Raw genomic sequence first — 21055 nt, forward strand, 5'->3', positions numbered from 1 at the left:
CTCCAGACGTGACTGGAAGATACTTCTGGTCACGTCCCGAGGTCCTCTGAGAACCATCCCATGGACTTTGGTATTGTGGGTTTGGTATCCTTGGGGGGCTCCAGGAATGGATCTCCCACGAATATCGAGATTCAACCTGTATAAAAACTGTTGTGACATAATGTTAAGTATACAGAGCATTTCAAGGGATTGCAATCTTTACAACAACCCCGTAAGGTAGGTCAGGACTCACTACCCCCATATTTCAGAAGGAGGGCCAAGGCTTGGTACGGGTATAAAAATATCCCAGTCTCTGTGTTATGGCAAGATGATCAGAAGGAGAACTTCATGGATTCATCGTAAGTCAAGCCAACTACAATTAACCTTCAGTTCAGTAGAGATACCGCAATAACCACAATTAGTGCTGAAACTGGAAGGTGAAACAACTTCGAGCAGGAGTTCAAACAACCAGAGGCAGAACAAGAAGTTCATGCAAGCCTGAAGGGTGCACTCAATAACTGTGGTTAAGAGATCAGCAAATCTTGTGTGCTTCAGAGAACTATGGCCTTGCCTAAAACCACCTAATAACCATGTGGTGAGGTGACATCTGGGCCAAGGACTTCCCATCAGCAACCAACATATCACACCAGCTTCACAGAACAAAGACTGGAAAACCTATTAAGGTTTACAGTCTACCTTATCCTGAAACCTCATTGTAGGTTTACATCCTCATTGAGGATACAGGGGAAAAAATCTGTGTCACAGGAATGGAGCTGTAGCTCATTCATAGACTGCATGGTTCCCATGCAGAAGGTCTCAGATTCCATCTTAGTCTTTTCAGTCAGGACTGGGAAAATAGGCCTGCCTTAACCTAGGAGAACTACTACCAGCCAATGTAGACAATACTGAGGTAGATGGACCAATGAAATGGCCCTGTTTATTTTATTTATTCTGGGCATTTGTGTGCCATTCTTAAAAGGCCTTCAAGACAGCTCACATTCTGTAAACACACACAAAATATAATCAAAATATTTAAAACAATTAAAAATAAAATAGCATGCATAAGAAAAAAAAAACCATACCAAAAAAGCTCAATCAAACATTTATGTGAACAACAAAGACTTCACCAAGTACCCTAAGGCTGCAATCCTGGACATGCTTACTCAAGAGTAAGCCCCACTGAACTCAATGGGACTTATTGCCAAGTAGACTGTATAGGATTGTGCTTCAAGGATATCACTGAGGGCAACCCTTCATGAGGAAGGAGTTCCAGGAAACTGGGACCAAAAAGGCTCAATCACATGCCCTCCATTACACCTCCAAAGGAGGGGGAACAACAAGGGGGAATATGAAGGGACCCAGCTGATGACCAAACATATTGAGGCAGCCCAACTTATCATAGTTGTAAACAAGCGCTTGTCACTTCAGACCAGTGGTACTCAAACTTTTCTGGCCAGTGGCTCCCTTGACCCCCGTGGCTGTTGGCCATGACTCCCCATCATGTTCCTGAGGGCTGGAAGTGACATCATTAAACAGGAAGTGGCCAGAAATATTAACTATATTAAATACATTAAATATAATATTAAAATATTATATTTATTATAATATAATATTAAATAGTAAATATATATTAACCATATTAATAATAACAACAACAACAACAACAACAGGTATTTATATACCGCCTTTCTTGGTCTTTATTCAAGACTTTATTCAAGGCGGTTTACATAGGCAGGTTTTATTTAAATCCCTTATTAAATAGGGATTTTTACAATTTGAAAGAAGGTTCTTTCTTTCAAGAACCACTACATTCAAGGTGTTTCATTCCGATCTGGCTTCACATTCTGGCCTCCATCCTCCCACGCTCAGAGCAGATGGAAATAGCTCTGCTTCAGCTTGTCAGCTGCTTCAAGGTCGCACGGTGCCGGTGGCCTCGAACTGGCGACCTTGTGGATGTTATCTTCAGGCAGACGGAGGCTCTACCCTCTAGACCAGACCTCCTATATTAATCATATCATTAATTAAATGTAGATCTTAAAAATATATTATTAATATATTAATATAAAGCATACATACATGCTTTATAAATGATCAGCTGCTGATCACTGTTGGAGACAGGATGCTGGAGTAGGTAGATTTTGTCTGGTCCAGGAGGACTAATTTTTTTAAACTTTGTAAGCATACCAATAGAATTGTTTTATCAAATGAACTTTGTGAACAACCAGTCTGACCAACACTACACACACACACAGCCCTGTGGACCCCAATCCAACTAGCCATTTCTCCCATTCTCCTTGGATAGGATTGAACCCTTTATTAATTAAATTAAATTAAATTTTTCCAGCAGCTGGTGGGGAAAACAAAAATAGACCATGAAAATATATCAGAACTGATAAGGGTTTGGTTAGGAAGCTGATTTGTCTCCTATACTAGGAGATGCACAGCTCAAGCCTATGCATGTCTGCTCAGAAGTACGTCCCATTAGAGTCAATGGGGCTTACTCCCAGGAAAGTGTGGATAGGATTGAGCTGGCAATCACTTCATCAATGGCTGATAAGTATTCCCTTCAAATAGCAAGATTCAACACTTTAAAAATACAGCCTTTCCTCTTCAGTCAAACAACAAGATTAATAAATCACTTTAAAAACAGTACCCTTTTTCTGCTCCTGGCCAAGTAAAGTGTGTGCTTGTCTCTCCCCTCCCCCTTTGCCAACTGCATGGAAGCAACTTTAAGGGGAGGGGGAGGAAAGCACACACCTTAAGGAAAGATTTGGAGATCGAAAGGAGGGGAGCGGGAGGGGTTGAAAAGAGATTTCACTTTGATGAGAATCTATCCCAGGCTGGGAACTAGGAACCAATCAGACAAGGATCAGCGAGGGTTAAGGACTGCAAGCCAAGCATGCTTGGAAGAGGGCAGTGCGGCAGCAGCCACTCTCAAAGATGAGCAACTCCTATTTCTTATGCTTTAAAAAAAAATGCAGAAGACGGGGCTCGTATTCTGCTCAGGGGTGTGCCCAGGGGTGTGCCCTGCGGTCCGGTGCCTCCCCTTTGAGTTCCTGACACTGCCCTAAAGAGCCTCAAAGAGTGTTTGAATAACACTGCTTCAGACAGAAGAATGATTGCAACACCAAAACAAACCACACAGAAACTTCCAGGTCCCACAGGAGATTTGTTTTTCACTAAGTTTAGCAGCTCCTAATGTCATCCACATGGTGCATTTGAATCTTATTTTATAATTTTAAAAAGTTCAATGCAAAAAGAGAGATCACAATCTTGATGAAGCGTCATAGGCAATTTAAAAGTGAAAACCACTTTGTCTCATTAAAATCATTACTCAAGATAGCTCCACAGCTTAGATTACTCCTCATACTGTGTTGTATGAGGTTAACCCTCATACTGGGCTGATCGGTGTTGTAAAGGGCTTACTCATAGCCCAAGCCAAGGGACTGTTTATGTAAATTAGCAAAATCAAATAGTAAAGCTTCTCCTGGCCGACATCCCTCTCAGCAAGTAGGAATATTCAAGATTAATCTCTTCACACAGAGGAGTCAAAAAGCACCCTCTTAACAGGTAGCAAACCGGCATGTCAAGGTGGACACCTCAGAAACAGCAAGTTGACTTTGGACCAGTTTAGACCTCTGGTCACTACTCATCTTGCAGGGAAATGCACGAACACTACTGACCTTTGCCTCTGAAGAACACACAAAGTGATATAATCATGTTAGAATAACTTCTACACACACACCCCATGGCAGTCAACAAAGGAGTGGAGAGAGGTGGTGAAGTCACTATATGATGACACTACATGTTTTCTTCAATTGCACATTACTGGAGTGATCTTAGTTGGTGGTGCCCATTTGTCTCTCCTTAACACGGGTTTGGGCCTCAGTGGTCAAATTACCCATTCAGGGTTAAGTACGTATGTTCTTCAACACTGAAATTCTTATCTTAGTGAAAAGCTAAATAGCACTGGGTGAGGTTCCCTACAGGATGAGTTTCCTACAGGTTCCCTACAGAATAAAACGGGGGGGGAGGGTGTTGTGGTTTTTTGACTTCCTGCCCAGGCCATATTCTAATTTAGCTAATTTTTACTCTGTGAAGAAGCAGAACTCAAGGCAGCTTACAACAACAAGCCCTCCTGATCATGAACACGCAAAACACCCCCCATGGAGCCCACCCCATTAGACCAGCTCCAATTTACTCTGAGAGAGAGAGAGAGAGAGAGAGAGCACAATTGGTGCCAAGGCTCAGACTAATCTTATAAGGAGACACATGGACACGGTCAAGCCATCTCTCTCCAGTATTGTGAAGCTGGAGAAAACATGAAGTTATTGCATCATCATTTCACTGTCATTCCCGCCACGCTGCTTCATTGGCTGCTGTGTGGGAATACAGAGGGGGAAATACTAACACAATTTCTTTTCATGTAATTTCTTCTGCTACATTTTCCTTGAGAAGTATGAGTCAGTGGTTCCTGTGCATCCGCCCAAGTAGGGCTCTGGAGTCTTTAGAGTCAGAGGTCAGCATTCCATCCTTATATGGAGAGATGGACTGTTCAGCCACCAAAAAAAAAAAAAAATGAAGACTTATGATACAGTGTAATGCAGCGATTTTCAGCATTTTTCATCTCACAGCACACTGACAAGGCGCTAAAATTTTCAGGGCACATCAGTAGACTTTTGACAGTTGATCAAGCACACCCTGCTGCCAGTGGGAGGCGTGGCTCACATTTCCAATGGCCCTACTAATAAATTTCCCTCCCTCCCTAAACTCACGTGGCACATGTGCAGACCATTTGTGACACATCAATGTGCTGCAGCACCCCAGTGGAAAATCGCTGATGTAATGCAATTTCTTACGTTTTCAGCTTTTGTAAGGCACTTCAGGGCTTCACAACAGGCCCACTAAAAACTGAGAAAAAGAAGCAATTCTGAGAATGTACAAAGTATATTTCCTTGAGCACTGTGTAACTAGAGAGATTCCCCCAACATAAAAACACAGCAGACATGGGGTGGCCGAGAAACAGACGGCTGTGTTATCAGAGAGGCTTGGGCCCCAGGACTAGATCTACCATTAGGTTTCAGGACCAAACGCACTGCATTAAAAGCCAACGTAACATCCCTTCCCCCTCAAAGTTTTGAGGGTGTGATTTTAATTGGGACCATAATACAGTAAAGTGGTTCCCTGCCCCGAGGCTATTTAAGTTAAATGCATGCATGTGGATTTGCGCACACAAATGAGCATACAAATGTACACAAAACATATGTCAATGCACATAAAAATGTAGGGCCAAACAATGCATTTAAATGTAACATGTAGACTAGCCCTCAGGTAGCAATTTGGGGAGACACTACTAGCAAACTGTCAATTATTGGGCAGTTATTATTTAATTAGTTGATGCTGAAGAGCAAGTGTAAAGCATTTGAATTGAAGATAAAACCAAATAAAGCACAAGGGGGATGCTTTATTTTGTTGCAGTTCATTCATTAAAAAAATGCTGCCTAGCTTTGATTCAGAGGTGCCACCAAAACACCAGTAAATAAACTCAGAGAGATTTGCAAGAAGTGAGTTCACATTGAGCATAAACAGACTGCAGGTCTCTTCCTCCCCCCCCCCCCAACCTCGCACTCAGCAACTGTGAGTGTCCATTTTCTATGGAACTCCTGACCCAGAAGTTTGAGTGTTCTACTGCATTTCCCAAGCCCATAGATATAGCCTTTTCCTTTCGGAATATGAGCTTAGCAGACAGAGAAATGCCTTCCTGCAGGCAAGAACGAACAATCTCTCCCAATTACAGAGACTTGTGTGGGTTATGAGCTATTTTCCTAACATAAAAGGGAATTTGCTATTCATATATTAACATGCTAAAACAAGTCAACCTGCAGATGGATGGGATCAAAGTGCCTTATCTGAGTCACCTTAAAATTAATCCCCCTCCAGGAATGTTTTTCCTGCGGGTGCATTTTTCCCCCTTACAGCAGAATGCCTATTGCAAAGAATGCACAGGTTTTAATACATATGTTATATCTCTCCCCCTCCCCTTCCCAAGGCTCCACACCTCTTAAACTTTTAAAGAATGGGTTTTAAATAGATCCAAGGAGCAACAAGTTTTATTTTCTACAACTGCATCTCTGTCCAAAACAGATTATAAACTGCTTTTCATGAAAAAAATTACTGTCCAATCAAAGGAAAAAAAGATAATCGGCTCCATATGTACTTAGATCTGTGTTTCTCAAACTGTGGGTTGGGACCCACTAGGTGGGTCATGAGCCCATTTCAGGTGGATCCCCATTCATTTCATTTTTAATATATTAGACTTGAAGTTGCCATGGTATAGGACTGCATTTGGGGAAATGTTACAGACCTGTAGTTTAAACAAGCTACTCTGTATCTAGTTGGCAACCTTCAGTCTCGAAAGACTATGGTATCGCGCTCTGAAAGGTGGTTCTGGAACAGCGTCTAGTGTGGCTGAAAAGGCCGATTCGGGAGTGACAATCCCTTCCACACTGGGAGCAAGTGCAGTCTGTCCCTGGCCTGTCTCCCTGGCTATGGGCCTTCCTTCTTTGCCTCTTAGCCTCAGACTGTTGGCCAAGTGTCTCTTCAAACTGGGAAAGGCCATGTTGCACAGCCTGCCTCCAAGCGGGCCGCTCAGAGGCCAGGGTTTCCCACTTGTTGAGGTCCACTCCTAAGGCCTTCAGATCCCTCTTGCAGATGTCCTTGTATCGCAGCTGTGGTCTACCTGTAGGGCGCTTTCCTTGCACGAGTTCTCCACAGAGGAGATCCTTTGGGATCCGGCCATCATCCATTCTCACGACATGACCGAGCCAACGCAGGTGTCTCTGTTTCAGTAGTGCATACATGCTAGGGATTCCAGCACGTTCCAGGACTGTGTTGTTTGGAACTTTGTCCTGCCAGGTGATGCCGAGAATACGTCTGAGGCAGCGCATGTGGAAAGCATTCAGTTTCCTCTCCTGTTGTGACTGAAGAGTCCATGACTCGCTGCAGTACAGAAGTGTACTCAGGACGCAAGCTCTGTAGACCTGGATCTTGGTATGTTCCGTCAGCTTCTTGTTGGACCAGACTCTCTTTGTGAGTCTGGAAAACGTGGTAGCTGCTTTACCGATGCGTTTGTTTAGCTCGGTATCGAGAGAAAAAGTGTCGGAGATCATTGAGCCAAGGTACACAAAGTCATGGACAACCTCCAGTTCATGTGCAGAGATTGTAATGCAGGGAGGTGAGTCCACATCCTGAACCATGACCTGTGTTTTCTTCAGGCTGATTGTCAGTCCAAAATCTTGGCAGGCCTTGCTAAAACGATCCATGAGCTGCTGGAGATCTTTGGCAGAGTGGGTAGTGATAGCTGCATCGTCGGCAAAGAGGAAGTCACGCAGACATTTTAGCTGGACTTTGGACTTTGCTCTCAGTCTGGAGAGGTTGAAGAGCTTTCCATCTGATCTGGTCCGGAGATAGATGCTACTCTGTATATGCTTTTAACAATGATAGTCAATGGGAATTATTCCTGGGTAAGTGTGGGTAGGACTGCAGCCTAGGATTGTAAAAAAATTTTCCTGCTTGATGATGTCACTTCTGGTCATGACATCACTTCAGGTGGATCCTGACAGATTCTCATCTTAAAAAGTGGGTCCCAATGCTAACCACTGGCTTAGATGATATTGCTCACAGTAGTGTGCTACCTAATACCATCCAGTGCTTGAACCTATATACATTCTCCCCCCCTCCCGTATCCGTGATTCCTATATTCATGGTTTCACTTATCCGTGGTTCACAAATTCTCCCTGTAACACAAACAACATATCTGTCTCCAACTGCAGCCCTCCAGTCGCTGTCTCCTGTGTGTGGCTGTCTCACAGTGCGACACTGTTGCACTGTTTTCAGCACCCCCAACCTGCTTCCTGTTAGTACTTCCTGCTTCCTGTTCACATTTGCAACAGGCAGCACAGATACAGCCACACACAGGAGACAGCATACAGAGTGCTGCAGAGACAGTCATTTGCACAAAGGGAGTGGGGGGTGTGAACCACTTTTGCAGGGCTTGTGCAAATGACTGTACTGGATATGTCGTTTGTGTGATCGTTTGTAGGCGGGTCACAAGCAGCAGCTTTGAGGCTTACCAGGACAACCCAATCCTTACAGCTCTACTCAAAAGTAGTCCTTCTGCAGCTGGTAAGTCAATGAGGGTTCACCTCCCTCCCAAGTAACAACAGAGCCAAGCGTGATTACTATGAACTCCTCCCCTGCCTTATCTGAGTCGCCCCCTTTAAAAAGCCAGCCATGGGAAAAACAGGGCTGCTGTGTGTGTGTGTGTGGGAGTTCTCTTTAACTACTCCCCTGCTGCCCCTTTCCATCTGTAAATAGGGCAGGAGGGGTGGAAGGGATTGCGAGAGCGCCAGGACAGAAGTGGCAAGAGGGAGGAGCGTCACAAGCAGCAGCTGGGAGGCTTACCAGGACAACCTGATCCTTGGCAGCTTTAGTCAGAAGTAGTCCCACTCTAGCCAGTCATTCAATGAGGGTTGCTCTTCCATCCTCCTCTTTCTCCTGCCCTCCCTCAGCCAATGGAAATAGGAGAACGCTAATCCTTTGTGGAATGACCTGTTCCCTCCTTCCTATCAGAGATGGGAAAAGAGAGTCCAGTCCCGCCTCCCCGCTCCTGCTCACATTAACTCCTTCCTTCCTCCTGGCTGAAACTGCCTGCTGCTTGCCGATCAGAATTATGGCCCCATAAGGTTTCCTATGCCACAGAAACAGCAAGCAGGCTCCCCTAGACACAGGCAGGTTCGTGTCAGCACGCATGCTGAGTCAGGGGGGCCCTAACTTGAGTCTTCCATGCGCGTGACTCAGAAGTCGCAGAGTCATACAAAAATCACGCACTTTTGCAAGTCGAGTCATCTGACTCGAGTTCCCAACCCTGCTATGGATTCATCTTAAAAGCATTATCCTCACCCTTCAGATGGGGCAGGAGAGGGGGAACTAAGGCTGAAATACAGCAGCATATTCAAATTCACCCAATGAGTTCATGATAAAGGTGAAACGTGAACTGGGAACTTCCTAATTTACAGTGCATATCTTATAGCTCAGTCCTAAAGCCGGTGGCTCCACTGGGTGCAGCAGTGCCAAAGTAGCACCACCAAGGCAGCTGGAGGTCTCCTCAGAGGAAGGGAACTTTCATCCCCTTCCCCTGGGGAAAGCACCAAGCCCTGCAATGGGCTTCTCAAGTCTGCACTGACTATTTTGCCGGCGCAGATTCGAGGGATTCCATGTCAGGTCTTCCAGCCCGACACGGAGTTCAGGATCCAGTGGAGCAGAGCTCCACCAGTCCCACCCCTTCCTGCCCCAGTTCTTCCCCCCTACCCACCCTGCCTTGCACCCACCCTGTTCCACCCACTCCCTGCCTCCCCTGCCCTGAAACTACTTACTGCCTGCTGGCACTGCTGGAGTGCCAGCCCAGTGCCAGTGGCCCCTCCTCTCTAGCTGCCACATATGCGCCTTACATCATATTTGCGACACCCAGCACGGTTGCTGCTACTGTGTAAGACTGGGCCCTAGCCACTATATTATATTGGTTCACAAACAGCCTGGCTCTCTTACACTTCCTCATCTTGGTCATGGGAAGAATGGAAGGGAAGTCAACACATAGATATGGGTGTCTGCAAGCTTGAGTTCAGGAGAACTCTTAACCCATTTCTACCCAGCCCATAGGTATACACATTTCATCCCTGTTGTGTAAATGCAACACAGAAGTGGCTTAATCAAGCCTTCTGAAAACTCATCCATTAATCATGATAAGAAAATTCTGCACAACAAAACAGCTCATATATTTTTGTCAAGAAAACCGATGCAAGAGGGAGAAGTCACATTATCTTTTTTGTACTTAAAAAACCACAAATCTACAACAGGAGATTCATGTGGCACGGTAATGCTGTATACGTGAACACTGGTCTAGCTGTGGAGAAAAACCTGCTTTTGAGATTTGAAGAGGGGGAGTGAACACATGCTGAATTTACTCTGGAAACATAACTTGCTCCTTGGACTTAGAGTGCTGAACTCTTACACATTTTGGACATTTCATGCTGATAAACAAGGTGCATTACTCATAGACTTATTCATAGCAAAGAAGGGGGGAAAACCCCACACAGACTGTTTGTTCTGAATAGCTGCAGGACGATAACCTAACCCAGTTGTTCACTGCTTTGTTTCTGTTGACAAAAAGCCACCAAGGACTCCAATTAGAGGCTTTATCTTCCAGGGATGTCGCTAACAGGAACATCAGTTTGCTCGGAAATGGACTAAAGCCATGAACTCATTCTATGCAGGCCACTGAACAGCTAATTGAAGGCCTGCACGCCAACCACAGTCCCCCAAGGAAATTCCAAATACCCATTAGCCAATTCACATGTTCTGCTAAGCTTGGAGACAAATCTGTGTTGATCTGTATGTGCCTAGAGTTAGTCACATATGTTCAACACAGTACAGGCGTGCGCCACTTAACAACCATTTGCTTAAGGATAGATTGCAGTGGTCAAAGCACAATAAAAATGGTCTTAATGAAGCAATCGCGTCTCCCATAGCCTGCAGAAGAGTGTGTTTACACAACAGAGAGGCTTTTAATGCAAAGAATAGGCAATCTATCTCCAGTAGCCTGTGCAGCCAACTAGTGCCTGGCAGGGTGTGTCTGTTTACAGAACAAAAGCAGCAGATTGGACTGAATGTTCACTTAATGACCAAATGCATAACAAGGGGGATAGGAGAACATATCCCCACCGTCAAGTGGTGCACACCTGTACATACAATCTGTACTCTACATTCTGGAGGGTCATTCATAACATGCATGCATGCTCAAGATAGCAAGAGAATAGCACTATTGTTGGTGGTTCTTGTCCACATCCTTGGAAGCATCCAAACCAAGCAGGAGTTCTACATCATATGCCTACATTGCTTCTCTTCTCCATGGGCTCAGATGTGTATTGCAATCAGTGCAGTGCTAGTCCCAGGTTGTTGGGGACAAAGTCCTGCACTGGACCTCCATGGAACCCCATGAAGTTGCATGACCACTGGTGCCCAAAAGATAAGAGGTTGGTCTAGTCAGATGGTTCTTCTGATAGGCATGGGCCCATGCCCAAACCTGTGTTGAGGTCAGCTTTGTATCTGCCTGTCACCAGGTCTGCCCAGGGGTGTCGCTATGCTTGTAAGAACACAAAGTAACTCAGAACAGCTGAGGATGGGTTCTCCCCATCTCTCAGGGAGGAGTGTCACCCTTACTCAGCCTTGGCCATCTTCAGCGGCTCCGAGCTGCTTCCTGCTCATGAAGCACACCTGAGCAACTCAGCTGAGTCACATTGAGCCCAGTCGCTGCAGAACTCAGAATGGAGTGAAGAAGCGAGTTGGCTGGGCTCAGAGCAGCCCCTTTGGCTGCTGTGAGCCCAGCCAAGTCACTTCTTCACTCCGCTCTGAGTTCTGCAGCAGCTTGCAAGCCAGAAGTAATTGTCAGTGACATGAAAGCTGTATCACACCATAGCCACTAACTCCTGAATCGGCACCCTCAGTGGGGTGACACAAGTCACTGCACCAGGTCCAAGAAAAGGTAGCAACGCTAAGGGCCTGCCTTAGGAGCTATGGGGCCTAATGCAAAACATAGTTGCAGGAGAGGGGGGCCTATTCACCAGATCAAGCCACAGCGGCAAAACCAGGGCTGGTGCTACCCCGTATAAAGTATGGTACCTGGAAGTAGGTGATGGTGACATGATGATGTCACCACCAACTGCTTCCAGAGGAAGATTATGAGCAAATCAGTTGCATGTGAGAGGGTCGCCCAGCAGCAAAGCTCTGCTTACTACACTTTCCTTGCGACACTTCGGCATGGAAGACTCCATGCCAGAGCTTCAGCTATCGAGTCAAGTGCCAGCTGTGGGCACTCAGCTCGCTGCTTCAGTGCAAGTCCCCAACCAGGTGTGGGGCCCAATTCAGCCAAACTGTGGTCAAATCACCCTAAGGCCAACCCTGGCTCTGGGGCCAGGCAGGAAATGTGCGCTTTGCAAGTGCTTGCTTGGTCCAGGCAGAGTCTCTTCTGCCAGCTTGGTATGGTGTTACCTGGAACTGATCTCTCAGACTTAGGCAAGTGCCACATTGGTCCATTTGGCATCCAGTTGGCCGTGACAATGCCACTGGGTCTGCCTGAACTCAAGATTCCCTCAGTGTATGAACCGCTGATGGAATGAAAGCATTGCATGTGATTGCTGCCAAACTCAGATGGCAAGGTAGGGTCAGGGACAGAAAGTGAGCAAAACTAGAGACAGCAGAAAAAAGGGGGGAATGCAGAGTTAGGAATGCAGAGAGGAAGACATACAGCAAGTACAAAGGGGCTTGCAAGGCGAGAGAGAGGTTTAGAAAGAGGGAGAAATGGAGGTCCAGAGAAACCTGTAGGGAGGGCATCAGAAACACAGCAGTGCAGCCAGGGTGGCGAGAGAAGCTATAGAAAGGAACAGAGAGAACAGAAATAGAAGAGAATGCATTGTCTGGCACAACAAGAAAAAAGCAATTAACAGAAACATGGTTGAGAAAAAACACAGCCAAGTTAAAATTCTGCATTAAAGTAGCAACAGGGCATATTTCTGTTAGTAAAATTAAAAACAAACAAAAAAAAACAGGCCTCAGAAAGATTTGAATTGTGCTCCTTGAGCTTCTGGCTGGTAATGACTATACTTTTATGTTCCTCTCAGGATGGTAGTTATGCACGGCAAAGCAAACCTCACATAAACCTCAAGGTTTGCTATAAAAAAAGTTAAAATAAGCAAGAGACAGTCAGCGATGCAGAATATCTGAACCTCATAAAAAGTAATGGGCTTCCTGCTGGTTCAAGGAAAGAAAGCAGAACTTCCAGAAACACAATGCCTGAGCCAGAACCAAAATGCCGTATTTCACTTATTGCCTTGGTAAAGATAGAACCTCAAAATAAAAATGAGCACCAAGTCGCATAACCAAGGATATAATACCCATACTAAGCAAGTTCCATGAAGAAATGGAGGGGACATGGGTCCCATAACAAGCCAGTCTTGTACTGGCATTCATGAAAAGAAATTGTATCAATAACCCACATATTCCAAGCCCCAACTACTTTTTTAAGTAAAATGGTGTGCCCAGGACAGTGAGCACAGAAACCTCCACTTGTTAATTATTACCATGAAATATAATCACGGTAATTATTGGAAAATTGACGTTTGAGTTGACAAGTGATCAGAATTCCTATGATCAAGCTGCTCTAAATCTGTAATGCTCATTTAGTGGGACAGGGTTGAATTTGTGGCAGAGCTCAGCCCTAAGGCACAGGAGGAAAAGATCAAAGTGTTCCTGTGCAGATGCAGAGTACATTTCCCGCACCTCTGGGTAACAACACAGAGCTCCCACTGAGATTAAGGGAACGGGTTTCTAAATAGATTTGGGCAGGGCTTTTTTTCTAATGGAACGCGGGGGCACGGAGTTCTGGCACCTTTTTGCAGGGGCCCTCCCCTTTGGAGGAATTCCAGGGGGGGCAAAACAGAGGCATTTGCTGGGGGGTGCAGGGTGGGCGGGCGCCTGGCCCCTGCCTGACCGCACAACGACCCCCTACTGCCCCCATCTCCAAGCTCTCGCCTGAGCCCAGCCCGCCTCCCCTCCCCTCCCCTTGCGCTCTGCTTCCCAGCGCAGCTTCCAAGCCAGTGGAGGGTGCGGGGGACACGTGCCGATGCCCGAGGAGGAGGACGGACAGCCAGCCAGCCAGCCAGCCAGGGAGATGGGCTGCGGCACGCCCAGCCCAGGAACGCCCAGGTACTGGCTTGGCGGAGGAGGAGAGGAAGGAAGCTGGCTGGTGCAGCCCCCGTGCCAATCTGCAGCACGAGCCTAGGCGTGTCTACTCAGAAGTATGTCTCATTGTGCTCAATGGGGCTTGCTCCTGGGAAAGGGTGCATAGCCTTGCAGCCTGAGAGCCCAAGCATGTCTACTCAGAAGTAAGTTCCATTGTGTTCAATGGGGCTTACTCCCAGGAAAGTGTCATAGCCTTGCAGCCTGAGGAGGCAGGCAGAGGAGGGGCTCTGAGGCTGCAGTCCTCTCCACACTTTCCTGGGAGGAAGCCCCACTGCCTCTAATGGGACTGACTTCTGAGTAGACAGGCACAGGCTTGGGCCCTGAGGCTGCCATCCTATCCACAGTAAGCCCCATTCACTATAATGGAACTTACTTCTGAGTAGGCACAGGATTGGACCCTAAGGCTGCCATCCTATCCACAGTAAGACCCATTCACTAAAGTGGACTTCTGAGTCGACATGCATAGGATTGGGCTCTTAGGCTGCAATCCTAGGCACTTTCCTGGGAGTAAGCTCCATTGACTAGAACGAGACTTACTTCAGAGTAGACATACCTAGGATTGGGCTCTTAATCCTGGCAGAGATATATATCTGCTCCAGTTTTCACATGCTAAGGGCAGGTGAAAAGGGATTCTACGTGTGTACAACGTGCTGTCCAGCCTTGCCAGAGATCCTCCTCATCCTTCCCCCACAAGCATGCCCTCCGCCAGCCAGCGTTTGCAGCTCCTCTCCAGCAATGCACAGCAGCTGCTCAGGGCAGCAGAGAACATACAGTTGCATGCCAAGCGCCTTCCCAAAGACACAGAGTATTCTGATACCTGAATTAAACCATATTTAATGGCTTGTTTGCAAACGTAGCTGTTTCTATGTGCACCCAAGGACCCCTCTCGTGTAAGAATTCCTTTTTTGTTCTTACTCCCACAGTTGCTTAGAGTAATTTTATTACATGGAATAATATAATAATAATATAATATACAGTATTTATATACCGCCTTTCTTGGTCTTTATTCAAGACTTTATTCAAGGCGGTTTACATAGGCAGGCTTATTAAATCCACGCAGGGATTTTTACAAATTGAAAGAAGGTTCTTTCTTTCAAGAACCACTACATTCAAGGTGTTACACTCCAATCTGGTTTAACATTCTGGCCTCCATCCTCCCATGCTCCGAGCAGATGGAACAGCTCAGCTGCAGCTTGCCAGCTGCTTCAAAGTCGCACGGTGCCGGTGGCCTCGAACTGGCGACCTTGTGGATGTTAATCTTCAGGCAAATGGAGGCTCTACCCTCTAGACCAGACCTCCTGCCCCTTACATGGAACTCATGTAAGGGTTCCCTCCTGCTCCAGACCTTACATGGAACTCATGTAAGCCATTTTTTGGAATCCATTCACTGCTTCCTCTCCTCGAAGTAGTGCCACACTACATACTACACACTACAAGCGCACCTGTACAGTATTTTTCCCCATGTGTAGAAAAAGTAGCTAGGGGGAAGGGGATGCGGAGATTGACAGCCCAATCCTATGCATGTCTACTCAGAAGTAAGTTCATCTTTAGGGGGGAAGCACATAAAAAATATTTTATTTCTCCAATAAAAAATGGTTTATAAATAAATAAATAAATAAATAAATAGTTGTGAGTTCCTGCACCTTTTTATTTACAAAAAGGCACTAGATTTGGGTTCCATGACTGACACTACCATTAGGGTAGTGGTTCCCAACCTTTACCTGACGGTAAAGGAACCACTAAGTCCTTGTGGTGCCATAACTGGGGGCAGCAACTTGGCAGTGATGGTGACAGTGGCACTTCAGGATTTGTGCTACCGCTGACTAATTTAAAAAAGGGTGTTTTGGACTTGCCCATCTGCTGCGGCGGCAAGAACCCTGGTCTTTGTGATGTCCAGCTGCTGCTGCAGATGGGTAAGTCCAAAAACCCTTTTTTATTTAGGGAGCTGCCGTCACTGCCAGGTTGCCATCCCCTTAAGGGGGAATACGTTGTTTCCTACTGCCCTGGGGGTCACAACCCCCAGGATGGAAAACAATGCATAAGGGTCAGCTTCAGTATCCTATGGAAAGGCTGCAAAAGTATCCATTAGTTCATTATACATATATACAGGCATGCCCCCATATCCACAGGGGTTCAATTCCAGAACTCCCCGCAGTTGTGAAACTGTGGATACAGGTGAAAACCTCCCCCCCCCCACCCTGCGGAGCAGAGGGCAGGTCTGCTCCCCTCGACTCTGGAGGGACCTCTGAGCCCAGCAGAGGCCGCAGACGTCCTTCTGTGGTCTCTGCTGGGCTCAGACTGAGCCTTAGAGGTTAAAAAAATCACTTCCAGTTTCTCTGTGAACCCAAAAGTGACTTTCTTTTAACCTCTAGGGCTCAGTCTGAGCCTGGCAAGGCCACAGTCGGCTGCAGACAGACGGGGATATGGGGGATGTGTACACCCACAACAGATACCATTTAGCTTTTCTGACTCAGTCATCACAACGTCTTGGGCTATCTCAGAGCCCTGGTAACTCTTTACATTCTAAACGCTGGCACTGGAAGTACAATTAAGGCAATCTTCTTAATTCATTCTGTTTCCAGAGAACTCACAGATGGCTTGTGACCAGGTGTACGTGTAGCTTTTCCAGTGAATACCTGTTCTCAGCACAATCAGTTCAAACATTACCAAGGCAACAAGGAAGTCATCTGTGTCTTTGGAGCACATGCCAGGAAGCTGTGACCCAAAGCGGCTATCTCCTCAGATCTCCGCTTGGCTTTTTGTTTCCGAGACCATCAGCTCACACACCTTAGTGACCCAGGTCAGATACATTTACAGTCCCACCAGAAATACTTTTTTTTTCTTAACAGCTACATTGTGCAGGAGATGCAGTGAAGATAAATGTCAGAACAATTTTCTAACACAAAGGTCTTCCTCCCCACCCACTTTGTAGGAATCCTTGTAGACATCCAGATTATCTGAACAAATACACTTTCATAAGCAGTCGTGCATGGCCACAGCAGTCTTCCCAAGACCATGTTACCACAAACGGTTGACATATTTTCAATACTTTTTTCCATAGCCACAAGAGGCAGAAATGTGATTCTTTTTAAAGAATGAGAGTTCCACAATGGAGTAAAATGTGCACACACATAACCAAGACAACCCAGTCTGTATCACAGATACAAAAGAGCACTGAATTAACCCACAATTTGTTGTCCAGCCCCAAATCTGGGAGCCAAACTACATTAAGCCTGTCATGAGGGCAGATGTGCTTGTTTTTTCTCAGTCACACATGTGGGATCTGATCCAGGCTGAGACTGCTTTAAAATGATTGAAAGTGAGGTTTTAATCCTTTTCCCCCTGACTTTGTGTGGATCAGCCTGCACACACACACACACACACACCCCAGCTGCTTTGCCTCAGGAGGGAGATTCTGAACCATTGGCATTAATGAAAGACTCCATCCTAGGTGGAAGCAGAAGCTAGTGATGCTGATCCAGATCAGGAAGGAGGCAAAGGCTTAAAGGTCCTGATCTGGATTAGGGCCCCCTGCACAGAGCCAGACTTAGGAGCTGCAGGGCCCAATTGGTCCCAGGTTCACAGCCAAAGCCTAAAGAACCTTAGGGTCCAATTGTATCCAGCAGAGGAGTGGTGGTTCCAAAGGGCTACCGCTGCATACTATGCTGAATGCAAGCGGGCTGAAGGTCTCTTCAGAGGGACATTCACCCTCTTACCCTGAGTAAAGCCTCAGCCTGCTGAATGGAGCTTCTCAAGTCTGCGCCAGCTACTTCGGGCTTCCAAGCCTAACACAGGGGATAGGAATCAGCAGAGGAGGCCTCCATCAGTCTCACCCCCCTCCCTGGCACATCCCAAACCTCCCGTTCACCCCCCTCCCTTGCCCAGAAATGCCAAACTACAAAACTACTTGTTTTAGTGACTGTGAAATGACTTAGTAAGAATATTAACTTTATTTTTTTCCTTTGGGAAAAAAATAATTCAAAATGAAATTGAAGAGCATTGTTGGGAACAAATCATCTCTTTTGGATTTGTTGGTGTTAGGTGTCCATTGCAGTTTTCTGTTGTGTGTATTTGACAAGACTACAGTAGATAACCCTAGCATGGGAGCCCTTTGGGCGTGGGGTCCAACTAGCTGAAAGCCAGCCCTGCCCCAGCAACTCCTGTTGAGGAAAGTTAAGCACGTTGGCTCCAGTGATGCACTTAACGTCACATAGTTTTGCCTTCTGAGAACTGTGAATCAGGGGAACCATTTCCCAATTCAATGGCGCAGGGAGCGTGGCCAAAAGACTCTTGGCAGGGAGAAGCAAAGCAAGATCCACAGTAAGGTTCAAAGGCTCTCTTGAATATTTTCAAGATTACGTTTTCAAAAAGCAATCTGTTTAAGAGCTTTAAACTGCGGTTACTTTTCATACTTCATCATAAGCAAAGATATATCTCTCTTGAAAATAATCAGATGTCACCCAAAATATAAGGGGAGGAGACCCTCTCTCGCACTCTTTAATTGGCACTCTAGCTCCGGATGCTGGAAAACCAAAAATTGGTGTTTCTTTGAAAGCCAAGGAAGTAGTAAATCAAATGCTGATTAATTCCACTCCAAGGAATTATGAGCAGGGGCAGGTGTTTGTAGGAGGCACTTCCTAATTCCCCCATGACCCAGGGCAGAACTACACATTACCTTTGCCTAGCATACATTACCCAAACATCCATTTGCTCTGTTAATGATAATGAATGGAGGAAGAAAAGCAAGATCCAGCTAAAACTAAAATGTTTAGCCCATCTCCTACCCACTGATTCTTCCCAAACTGGGCTCATTATAGCCTAGTGAAGTCAGGAGAGGGAGAGGGAAAAACAGAACTGGCCAGCAGGGGGAGAATGGGTGCAGGGGGAGCAGATTCCAGCTACCAATTCTCAGGAACAGAAAAGTCTGGAGGGGCTTGACTCAAGTAGAGTCTAGAATCACTGCCCCCTGCAACTCAACTTGAAAAAGAGTCATAACAGGGGCACTTTCCAAGTCGCCATGTCATCCCTTAGTGACTCTAATGGACTCGAGTCAAGTTGCCTCCCCCCCCCCCATTTAAAAAGCCAGTCGTGGAAAAAAAACAGGGCTGCTGCTGGTGTACGTGTGTGTGTTGGAGTTCTCTTTAACTACTTCGCTGCTGCACCACCCATCTTTAAAGAGGGCGGGAGGGGTTAGAAGGGACTGCAAAAGAGTGGGGACAGAAGCAGCAAGAAAGAGCACGTGTAGCATCTGTAAGGCTTACCAGGACAACCCAATCCTTTGCAGCCCTAAGTAGTCCCACTCTAGCCAGTCATTTAATGAGATTCCCCTCCCCACCAGGCATGTAGTGCAAAGCTTGATCACTATGAACTCCCTTCCCCCGTCTCCTCCTCCCTGGGCCTCTCAAGCCAATCGTAAGGCAAGAACCCCCTTGGCTCCTCCTTCTGCCCTCCCTCAGCCAATGAAAATATCAGAATGCCCAACCTTTGTCCAATGATCATCCGTTCCTTCCTCCCTATCAGAGATGGGAAAAGAGAGCCCAGTCTTGCCTCCCCCATTCATTGCAAGAGGAAAACATTAACCCTTTCCTGCCTCCCAGTTGGAATTTTCCTGCTGCTCGCCCAGTCTTAATGTTGGCCCCAAGAGGTTTTTCACACTGCAGAAACAGTAAGCAAGCATCCCCAGCCACAGGCAGGCTCAAGTCTGCACATGTGGAGACGCGTGCTGAGTCAGGGGGGCCCTGACTTGAGTGTTTTTCAGATTCTTCCATGCGTTGACTCACAAGTCACCCAAAATCACACATTTTTGCAACTCGAGTCCAAGTCACTGACTTGAGCTCCCAACTCTGCCAACTCTTCATTGCAAATGCCTCCCCATCCCAGTAGGAACATTATCATGAGGCAGATAGGAGGCTGGAAGCCCTGACTTGCCTTGTACTGGGTAGTTCTGTCCTGAAATATTACGCGAACAAATAACTGCTTTTGTAGACTGATGCTAAATTTGACAAATTCTCCTGACTGCATGTACAAAGATCTATCCGAAAACCAAGCAACCACTAGCATCAAATTCTCCTTGTTACTCAACAGTGGGGGCCACATAAAAGAGTTCAATGCAAAAGGATGTCAAGGGGGTGACACCCAAACATTAGAATACAATAAGCACATTACTGTTCAAAATACCACTCAGGCAAAACATCCCCATGCAAACGCCTGTAAGAAAGAAACACAACCCTGTACCTGACCGACTTACGAATGAATTTGGAGGGGGGGGGGGACTGCAGATGTTTCTTCTGCAAATCAGAATCTCTTCTGAGCATAAGCAAACACCACCTTCTGTATGAAAACTCACTAGGTGCAATCGAGAGGGAATGCTTCCTGCGCAAGCATCACTGATCTGAAATAGGACTGTTCATGGACAGTGGCATCCCTAGTGTATTTGGGCCAGATCCTCGCACAACGCAGATGGGCCAGGCAAGATCGGTCAGCGTGCAACAGGCGCACACCACTGCAATTCTATACAGGCAATGCCCCCCTTATTGCCTGCACCCAGGACAGACTGTTCCTGCCGCCCCGTCCTTCGTATGCCACTGCTCATGCATCACTTCTATTTTAAGTAAAATTTCTCCTGCTCAAGCATTGCTAAAATGGGAGGCATAAGTAGCAACGAGCAAACTTTGCTGGCCTGTCTCAATATCAGTTAGCTTTTTTTTTCCAAATTTTCCTGAGAAAGCTTGAGGCGATAAAGTGAGGAAAGCACAAATGCACCCTCTCTGCTATCGTTTCCCCTTTCCTTTCCAAGCAAAAACAAACAGAACAAAAAATACCCTTTACCTTTGAGAAGAGGGAAGGGTAACTAGAAGCCGGGAAGGCTTGCTAGAGTTAGGAACTAACATTGGCCACTCCTCCGTGGCAAGAAATAATATTTCCTGCCATGGAAAATGCAGCTTCTTGTGATCTGACATGTTGAGATGGGAAAAGAAAAGAATTAGAAACCAGCAGTACAGCTGAGCTAAAAATGGGGTAAATTTTTTCAACACAAACTCCCAGTTCCAAATGCAGCCCCATCCCTAGTTGTGGGAGGGCATGAACACTGCCTGCCATTGAATTCAGTTCAATTATCCTTGCATATAAATGCTGAATGATGTGCCCCAGTCTCAAATTGCTAGTGTCAAATGGCAGGCTCTTTTGTGGTCACTGGAGAGATTTTTCACATCAGGCCATTTCA

General features: G+C 46.3%; 1 protein-coding gene across 2 annotated transcripts in view; it reads right to left on the reverse strand.

The window, feature by feature from the left end:
* The window catches only part of TNS3 (tensin 3), a 291409-nt gene that overhangs the window by 216171 nt on the left and 54183 nt on the right, over positions 1–21055 (reverse strand). The gene's annotated exons all lie outside the window — the stretch shown is intronic.

Source organism: Tiliqua scincoides, chromosome 5 (assembly GCF_035046505.1).
Source record: "Tiliqua scincoides isolate rTilSci1 chromosome 5, rTilSci1.hap2, whole genome shotgun sequence".
NCBI classification, from domain to species: Eukaryota; Metazoa; Chordata; class Lepidosauria; order Squamata; family Scincidae; genus Tiliqua; species Tiliqua scincoides.